At 39.4% G+C, this 10,484-nt stretch overlaps 1 long non-coding RNA gene across 1 annotated transcript; it reads right to left on the bottom strand.

Moving 5' to 3' along the window:
- Positions 1 to 456: 456 nt before the first annotated feature.
- On the bottom strand, positions 457 to 3,071 carry LOC140685467 (uncharacterized). Its single transcript, XR_012058702.1, has 3 exons — positions 3,014 to 3,071; positions 1,069 to 1,128; positions 457 to 538 (listed from the first exon to the last, which is right to left on the bottom strand). It is a non-coding gene; the product is annotated as an uncharacterized lncRNA (long non-coding RNA).
- Between the last annotated feature and the right edge of the window lie 7,413 nt (positions 3,072 to 10,484).

Here is a 10,484-nt window from a genome sequence, read left to right as displayed (position 1 = left end):
ACTGAATGCTATACTGATCATTAAAAATCATACAAGGGGAGACTGAATATTGTAGAAAAACATGTAATAAGCTGAATGGAAAATGGAGGTCTCCACACAGTAAACAGGCACACAGTGCTTGCTGGTTTTTATGACAGAGGTGATATACACTGACAAAAAGAACAGAAAATAGATGTTAAAGTGTTAATTATTATCTCTGAGTACAGGGGGCAGGATAGCCTCTTTTGCCCCTTTTTTGAAACTTATTATATTAAATACACTTTTTCATCTGAAAGAAAAAAGCATTTTTAGGTGTATAGTATCACACATTGGAGTATAATACATGAATCCTCACAGAAAAAATAACTAGGTGATACCGCAGCACCATTAAACAATGTAAAATGGGCAATCCTGATTAACACAGCACAATTCCATAAGGACCCACATAAGGGACTTGCCCTCTTCTATTTGTCAGATGTGTCTTCAGGGCTGAGGCAGTTCTGAGCATGGCCAGTGTCATTCCTGGTGTCTGAACTGATGCCACTGGAGGTGAGGGCACCTGCAAGCCGAGAGGAAGGACAGAAATCATGTTCTGCTTTTTCTGTATTGTTTCTTTGCTATTTTAAAAAAGAGGCACAAATAAGATAAACTGTGAATCTTCCCTACTGAAATTTCAGTAATGAAACCGTTTTTAAAGCCTTCACAGCTTATATTCTGCCTATAACTGTCTTTTAAACAAAGCATCATATTTATTAAATTAATCAGTTAATTAAATCCTTGTTGAAACTTTCTATTAAAGAACATGAAATGCACTACGTGAAAGCACCACACCTGTAGTTACTAGCTCAGCTGTCTTGACGGCGGTGCAGTCAGCCCCCACCAACCCGTGGCCCTGAGCTCCTGATGCTGGTAAGAGAGCATGCTGCTGCCTCAGATGGAACGAACATGTGTGAAAGCAGTTTTTGAACTCTACAGTACTGACAAAACATAACTGACAAATCCCAGTCTCCTTTGAGGCTGTCATTTTCTGTTTCTGGCCAACCCCCGCCAATGAGCAGAACCACCCCATTCCTTAGCCATGGGACTCACGTGGGAAGGAGTTTTGGAGAAATTTCCAGCTGTAGAATGTAATCATCTATGCATAGAACTCTGACAAAAGAAAAGATGAAATACTCTGATTTTGGAAGAGACTCAAAATATTCTTCTAAGCCTTAGTAGCTGGAAAGGCTGAGCTTCTCCTAAGCCACTTATTTATTTCACAGCCAGTGAGCATCTCCCACAAACCCTGTTTCCCTGTGTCTGCTGGGAGACTCAGGCACACGTTTGCTGTTGATCTTATAACTCATGGAGCAGAGGCATGTGTCTCATGCCTGCAACCCTCACACAGGCTCACCTCCTAGCCTCATTGTCTGAAATTGTCCCCATTTTCTCACCTGCTTATTTTGTATGTTCTTTTGGAAGCTGCCTGAAATGATTTTTGGAACAAGTCAGAAGAATAAGTTAGTAGATAAATGGACAGATGGACAGGTGAGAGATGGGCAGACAGAGAGACTCCAAAAAAAGGGGAACAAAGAAAATTTCTTAAGCAAAGCCCTTTGCAGTCAGGGAAGAAAACCACCATGGAGAAATGTGAAGAGGCAGGTGTCTTAGGACTGTTTCCTGGATTCCATGAAAAATCACACCAAGAGATGAGAGGGTAGAACTATAAATAACAAAGTAAAAAAGAACACCTGATTAAAAAAAACTACAATATATACTTTTTAAAGAATTGATTCATATCAGCAAGGCCCAATAACACAATCCTTGGGTATTTACAGAACTGAGAATCCCATCTCCAAACCACAAGACATCCCTTTGGAGCACCGAGAGTCTACACGAGGTCATAAAGCCATCACAGCAAAAGCTATGCTATCTTGCACTTATGAGGAATGAGCAGCTGTGCTTGGGCTGTGCACGTGCATCATTTACATCTATGGGGGAAGGACGCCTAGTGAGCCCCATCTCTGCAGGGGAGAAAACAAGTCCAAGAGAGGCTAAGTAGACCTGCTAGTTCTCCAGATCAAAGGACTGGTCATTCCAGACCGGGATTCAAACTCAGACCCACGTTTGTAACCATGGTACTACAGTGCTTTGTGTGTTTTTTGTGTGTATTAATACATTTGTTTCTGGCGTGGAAGGATACTTAATAAGTGATCAGTTGTTTTGTCTATCTCATTAGCTCACAATTAATCTTTATACTATTGAAGTGTACTCTTTTCCCTTGGAGAAAGGGAGGGAAAAAGCAGGGGTCAGAATGAGGTGGGGCTCCATTCTTTATCTGGTACCTCATCTCATCCAAGTCCCCAACCAGGGGGAAGGAGCAAATGTTCTCTTTATCTTTTAAAGAGAGGGCTCCACTGATGGTGACTTACTCAATTCCAAAACCAAGGCTGGGTAGAATGGCACATGCAGCAACCAGAGCAGTATCATCTGTAGGAAGGTGAAAAGAGCTCACGGGAGAGCTCAGGGGTCAGCCTGATTTAATTTCAATTGATAAAAGAATACCACACTCTAAAAATAGTAGCATGCAATGGATTTACTCTTTCTTGACATCTAGCAAGTTTCCACAGCCCACATGTAACATTATCATGAACCAGTGAAAGGAAGAGCCTACAGACAGGAAAAATCAATGCCACAGGCAGGCTGAAACCCAGGCTGGAGGAAAGGAAGAGAAGGGCATAGTTACGAAAAAGTGGGCAAAAGCTGGATAAAGGACATCATCATAAGGGCTCTCAAGCATCAATCCAACAATTATATAACCATTGATTCAAGAGAGAGTTACTGAGGTCCTATTTTGTGCAAGATTGTAGAGGAGGTGAAGCAAGAATGCAGCGACCATGGTGGCAGCAAGGGGCGGGGCTCAAACACAAGTAACTTCTGATCCTGGTACCTTGCACACTTGTCCTCAGTAAAAAGGTGAAAAAAAAAGGGGGAAGTAAAGTAATACTCTAAACTCAAATCATTGTTGAAAAAAAATTAAAGAAGACCTAAATACCTGTACAGACACAAAACACATGTTCCTAGATCAGAAGACAATGCTCTTGGAATGTCAGTGCTCCACATAGTGATCCATATATTCAACGTGGTCTTGATCAAAATCCCAGCTGTCTTCTTTGCAGAAACTAACTGCTACCACAATTCATATGGAAATTCGAGGGTTTCAATAACTAAAACAAAGAACAAAGTGAGAGGACTTGTAATTCTCACTTTCAAATCTTACAACTGTATCTCCAGGTGAGATTACAGATCATTTTAAACATTTATTGTGTTTATCCTTATTTTCTAAATTCTCTACAATGAATATAACTTTTACAATAAGGAAAATAAAAAGTTAAGTATCTTTCAAAACATGCACACCGATTCATTCACTGGAAAAAATATTTAACTATAAAAAGTAAACAAATACCTAGTGAAAAAGGACTGCTTAAAAACAAGAGTGCATTTACATTTTACATAATGGGAAAACCGAAAAGCACGAAAACATCAAGTTTCTAGAGAGACTGGTGCAACTTACTAATAGTGATTTTCATAAATTCTAATTGAACAATGAAAACCCAAGAAAGGGAAAATCATGATTGACAGTCAACTTCAAATACATGGAGAGCAAAGGCCTAGAAATCACAGTTCCTTTGACTCTGCTACTAACTCAGTAAGAGAGGAAATTTTTCACTGAGGGGACAGTGGAATCCCATGCATAAGACAGGATAAACAGTACAAGCTGCACTAGACATGGTGGTGATCTTTTTAGAAGAATTCTAAAGTTAGAACATTACTGAAAAACTATAAAATAACTGAAAGACAGATTAAAACACACACACATATACATTATATATAAATATATGAAATCTGCTCCCATGTTGCATAGAAATAAAAACTTCTATTTGTTCATTTATGGGCACTGATTACTTTATCCCAGGTAGAATATTTTAACTAAAACAAAGAATCAACAATACACTTCTCTTGTCAAATCTAGTTAATAAGTTACTCTGCTATGTAACCATAATCTGTCTAAGATAGATCTAAAATTAGTGAAAATATCTTTGTATGGTTTCTCGAACTCTTCTCAAAATTCCAAGCTTAATTTTAAAATAGATCTGAGCAGTATTTCTATATTATCTTTTCCCTTGTGAAATGAACAACAGAGTCTGTTGTCAAAATTCTGTCCTTGCAATGATTCACGAGCACCATATCCTAACAAAGCTGCTGGACAGCAAGGCACTATCCAGACACTGTGACTAAACAAAATGAAACACAAGGAAGACAATGACCCTATTTTGGAGGGTTTATAATCTATGTCAACACTGGGTTTTTTATTTGATTGGTTAGCAATATAAAATCAATCAAGTATTTTCTTCTTTGAGCATTCTGTAAGTCATGACTATATTTTTAGTGTCATGAACAGGAAAGACTTAAGCATGACTTTATTAGGTCAATTAGCAACAATCATCACTGGAGGGTGAAAAATAAAACATTAAATGACAGCAGTGCTTCTGCCTACATGAGACCTCAAATAAACCTACACTGAGCTCTGTAAGGAAAATGAGGAGATGAGGTCTCCAACGAGAAAAAAACTAACAAGAAATCAAAAAAGTAAAGACTTTCATTAAGGACTCTGGGAAGGAGTAGAGCATGGTAGTGAAGAGCACAGATGCTGGGGACAAACATGTGCATCTGAACTCCCACAGCACCACCAAGTAGCTGTGACACTGATAAGTCAGTTATCATTTCTGCATCTCAGGCTCCTCATCAATAGACCAAGGAAAACAACAGCACCTATCTCCTAGAATGATCCTAAGAATTAAGTTATTTTATATATAAAAGTTTGTATATAATACCTCAGATCTTAAATATGACCTCAAAAGCACAAGGGAAAAATAAAAAAGAGATAAACTGGAGTTCACCAAAAGTTAAAACTTTGCTTCAAAGACACCATCCAGAAAGTGGAAAACAACACACAGGAGAAAAACTTTTAAATAATTTATCTGATAAGGAATTTGTGTCTCCAAGCTTAAACAACAGCAACAACAACAACAAAAACTCCTACAACTCAAAAATAAAAAGACAACACAATTAAAAAATGAATAAAGGATCTGAAAAGATATTTTTCAAGGAAAATATACAAATGGCCAATAAGCACAGTGAAAAGATGTTTGATATCATTAGCTGTAAGGGAAATCAAATAAAAACCACAAGGAGAAACCACTTCAAGCTCACTATAGTAGGTTACAATCAAAAAAGGAGTAACAAGCACTAATGAGGTTACAGAGGAAGTGGCGCTTGCAGCCCTTGCTGTTGAGAATTTAACATAGCACGGCCAAGATGGAAAACAACCTGGCGGGTCCTCAGAGAGTTGAATACTTGGTTTCTGAATGACCCAGCAATTTTGCTTCCTGGGCACACATGTACGAGAACTGAAAACATACGTCCACGTAAAAACTCCTACAGGAATATTCACGGCACCATTACTCATCACAGCCAAAAAGCAGAAACAAATAAAATGTCTATCACCTGATGAATGGGTAAACAGTGGGGCCCATCCATACAGTGGAATATTATTCAGCAATAGCAAAGAATGGAGTACTGACACAGGCCACAATGTGGACAAAACTGGAAAACGTTACTCACTATGAAAGAAGTCAGTCAAAAAAGACAGTTCCACTTATGTGAAATGGCTCAATTTGCATGAAATGTCCAGCACAGGCAAATCCACAGAGAGAGAAGAGTGGTTGCCTGGGGCTGGGGGAGGATGGGGAAGATGGGAATGACTGCTTATGGGTACGGGGCTTCCTGTTGGGGGACGAAAATGTTCTAAGATTGATCGGGATGCACAATTCTGGGCATAGAGTAAAAACCGCTGTACATTTTAATGGGTGAATTGTGTTAAAACTGTTAAGGACAAAAGCACCTTGGGCCAGTACCTTCCCATAGTAAATGCAAATTGCTAACTTTTATTACAGGAAGAAGAAACTGACCTCAACATGAAAGCAGGAGATCAGCAAATGTGAATTAACTGAAATTGGACAAGAGCATTTCACTTGAAACACTTGCTGAGTGTACACGAAATATTCAGAAATGACAAGGAAAATCAGTTTGACATCACGAAGAAGCATTCTGCTTCTAATGCAGATCAAAGTCTTGGCAAGCCTAGCTGCTAGAAATGACAAGAGAAGAAACCTGGTTCTTAAAATAAGCACCAGAGCCAACAAGGAGACGGTGGTGAGGAAATCAGGTGGCCAAAAATCTGGAACAGTTTGCTACAAATAATTTCTCCACTGAAAATTCAAAAATAAAATGAAAGTGATTCAGTGCTGTGCTGGCTTCACGTGAACGGGCTTCCTCCGAAGCTCAACAGTTTTGTAACTCTGAATGAGAGAATCAGGAGAATCAGCATGGCTCCAGGGAGACCCCAGGTGACTGCCCACCAGCACGCTGACCACCACCACAGCTGTCAGGGTTGAATTGCAGAGAAGAAGAGACCAACTTCTGAAAGACACAGGAAATGTTGACAAGGGAAGAAAAGGCTGCGTTCAGTCCTGGGGCAGAGGCCCTGTGAGCAGATTCCAGAAGGCTGCAGGTGAACCGATGTGCCCCTGGGGCAGGAAGGGACTACAGGGAAGATCTCAATTCTCTCCTTGCTGTCACTCGGGTAGGAGAGATAGAGCTGCATCCTTCTCACCTGGAACTGTGGGTTCTGGCTGGCAGAAGTCCCACCAAGACAGAATGAATTACTCAAGACTGGAAAAAGTCAAGAGAGCAAGAGGGATTAGGGAGCCAAGTCCAGGAGCCTCTCAAATTTTCCCACATTTATTGTGTATAATCAAAGGAAAAAGTCATTCACAGTTGTGTGATGGCATGCAGGAACTTAGGGAAAGATGGGATGAGACAGAGATTGTAGAATCCACAATGAGTATAAAGGCTTAGTTTATCTTTAGGGAAGTCATGGGAAGAGGGGAAAAAGATACATTCTTTAGATAAGTTAATTACAAAGCAGACCACCAGAACAGCCAGTTCATTGTTTTGGAGATAATAGACTATCTAACAGCACACAAGTCCAGTGTTTATAGCTGAGGGCCTGGGTCATTGCTTTGCAACAAACAGAGTGCTATCTAAAACCTCAACTATGCAAGCAAAGCATTATCTGCTTTTTATGGCAAGGAGGCAGGAGTGCAAATGCACAGGCGACTGCTTGCAAAGCAGTTACTAAGCTTATTTTTTCTTCTTAAAGTTGACAGGTGGCTGGGGTCTGCTACAATTTGTTAACCCAATCATGGGCTCCCACATGGAACCATTATGGAGGACACCTGGATCACAAATCCTGGCTCTGGGCTTTTTCCTGACAGCTTCAGTAACTAAAGCAAGGTCTAGACACATCGCTGAATAACGATCCCACAGAACCACCCACACTCTTAACTTCTTGCGCTTGAAACTTAATTTTAGCTCTACACATCTTAACATAGAAAAGTTTCAGAAATAAATGATATATTCTTTTTATATCTCATCATAGGACTGACTTTTCTGATTGCTCTAATCTTCTTCTGTTTGGTAAAGCACTTAATTTTCCTGCAGGTGAATTCAGTACTTTCCATTGGGCATAACTAGCCAGTTTGGGCTCGCTAACTTCTTTTGGTCAAATATCGATAGATCTAATTGATTTCATTGTTCATCAATTTCAGCCAGGAGGTGAGGGAGTGTCACTCTGTTCCTCAGCCCACCTTCAACTATGTTCTCATCAGCAACTCAGGCCTCCTGAAAACAAAACCAAGCTTTTGTTTCACTTCCTGTACACTTTCCACAAACCCAACAAGAAACATCAGCCTAGAGAAAGAATTCATTACAAATCTTAAAACAAAAATCTACAAACCTGAAGTAACTCCATCTCAGAATCATGATACACAATGACATGAAAGTAAGGGTGTCAGTCACAAAGCATGCATAAGTCTGACCACCTGATTTCTATTCTTCAAAGAAAGGAAGGTTTTCATATTTTTTATTATCACTCTTTGTCATTGTTTCTGATTAAGCTAAAAAATAATAGAGCTCATTATGAAATAATTAAGCACTGCAATAATATTTTTGCTGTATCAATTACAGAAGGCATTCAGAGGGGATAGGATAACCCACCTCTGTAAAAAATTCAAAATTTCTTCCCCCATTAAGAACACGTATACACAATGCAACAGAGAATTCAAATTCATGTAGAGAGAAGCAAAAGCCACAGAATCAGAGCAAAGTCATTACTATGAGTCAATTCACAATTCACTGGACAAGCATGTTCAATGCATTTGAAGAATTTTAAAGGCACACTGCAAACCACTCACTTAATGATCTGCAGCCTAGAGGAAGAATTTCCCTAACAGACAACAGAAATCAATAGGGTAACCACCAAACAAGGACCAAACAACAATCAGATTTTTAACAGTTCTGATAAAACAGCATGTTCTAAAGATCAATATCCAGAAATTTTAACCATTCACTCACACCACCATGAAACAAGCACTTAAAAAAAAATAAGCCAAAGAAACTAAGCACATGGATCATGTACCTGGATCAATGACAACTTCTTGCACCACTGGAAGAAAGAACAGGCTATAGTCTTTTATTTGAAAAATAAAATGACTTTTAAAGATAACTGCTAAAACACAGTTAATCACTCAAATTGCCTTAAAAAGTCTGAGGCACTTGTATCTGATCAGAAAAGCAATTCTGAGTAATAGTATATTACAATTCAGTGCCAGTTTGCTTTAGAAGAAAAGAAAAAAAGAAAAGCTACTGTTTCTCATATCCTGCACAAATTGTAAAGTGTCTCCCTGTCGCTTTACCCTCCCACTTTCTAAGTTCATGCACCCCAATCCTTCTGAAACAAGTATGAGAACCTCTTATTCCCACAGATATGCCAAATGACAAAAGAATATCAATTTATTTGTGGAAATATATGCCTACAACTTGAACTGGAGGAGAAAGGTATCAGAAGGCTACATGGAACTTATTTCTACCTTCCTGAAATCACACACACACACACGTTCACACAGACACAAACACAGACACATACACACTGAATTACTGGGCATTCACAAGCTTAGGACTTCCAATTTCTAGAAGATAACTTTGTAGTTAGTTTAAAATACAAAACTGTCAGCTTTTGAAAGCCTTTGTCATCTGCTAAACCATTCAAATATCAACGAGACCCAATTAGCCTTCTCTGTAGAATGTAATTTCCCATGATGGCAAAACAAACCCTAAGAAGTACTGGATCCAAGACTCGTGTTTGTCACTAGCTATGATCGTTTTTAAACATGTTAACAGATTCAGAAATGTATGTCCCAACAACATTTATTCTTATTGAAATAGCATACGTGTTCAATTGTCTATACAGAGACTAGGTCCCATGATGGTGTTTAAGAGCTATTTTGTGTATTGCAATGTCTATTTTTAAGTTCAGACAAGGAGGGTGGGTATAGCTCAGTTGTAGATCACCTACTTAGCATGCACAATATACTGGCTTCAATCCCCAGTACCTCCATAAAAATAAATAAAAATAAATGCCTATTTAAAAAATAAGAATAAAGTTATAAAAAAAATAAATGCAGGCTAAAACCCACTGCAATCTAGGATCCATGATCATTAAAAAGAAAAAAGACAAAAAATAGTGTTTCTATCAAATATTGAGTATATGCCAAACACAGTGACAACAACAAATCACACCTGACAACAATCACGTGTGATTCTCAGCAACCCTACAAAGTAGACATGGATGAGAAACCCTGCACTGCAGATGAGGAGACAGAGCTCGGGGGAACCGGGGATGCTGACTGTCCTGCTCCCCGTGACACCACGTCAGTCCAGGATGAGCGCTGACAGAGCTGCATTGAGGAGACACCCAGCTGCATGGAATCTTGGGGGACTGGGGAGTCCCAGAAAACACTCAAGACTGTTCAGTGCAAAACCAGCTCAAATATATTACATTGTGTCACATCCTTTAAACAGGGAACATGACTGAGACCTTTCTGATGCCTCCATGTCCTTTCTGCCATCATCAATTATTTGCCCTCTCTTCATGACCAGTGATGAACTGGACCCCATATTGAAGTTCACTTAGATGGCAGAGCTTATAAAGCTGTTTTATGAAGCTTATAAGACTGTGTCTATGCCTCACATAGGCGGTCTACCATCACTTATCACCGGTGTGGATGTACCACCTGAAACAACTCCTTTCTGCCTTTTAAAATCCCTTCATCTAATCCAGTTTTTTCAACAGTGAAGAAGCAGCTTAACCACAAACAGTGGACAGCTTTTCACCAAACGGACTCAAACAGTCCATCAGACTACCTGGAAGCCCTTTTCATCTATTCAACCCACTTTCAGGTATTTCATCATTTTCTGATTGGTAGACATGGCCTCTGACTGTCTGGCCTACTCAGAGAGCTCCTGGTCTCACATGCGGGGCTGGGAGAGGATGCTGTTGTCGG

This window comes from Vicugna pacos, chromosome 14 (genome assembly GCF_048564905.1).
Source record: "Vicugna pacos chromosome 14, VicPac4, whole genome shotgun sequence".
Classification (NCBI taxonomy): Eukaryota; Metazoa; Chordata; class Mammalia; order Artiodactyla; family Camelidae; genus Vicugna; species Vicugna pacos.
This window is presented reverse-complemented; position numbering and strand designations above follow the sequence as displayed.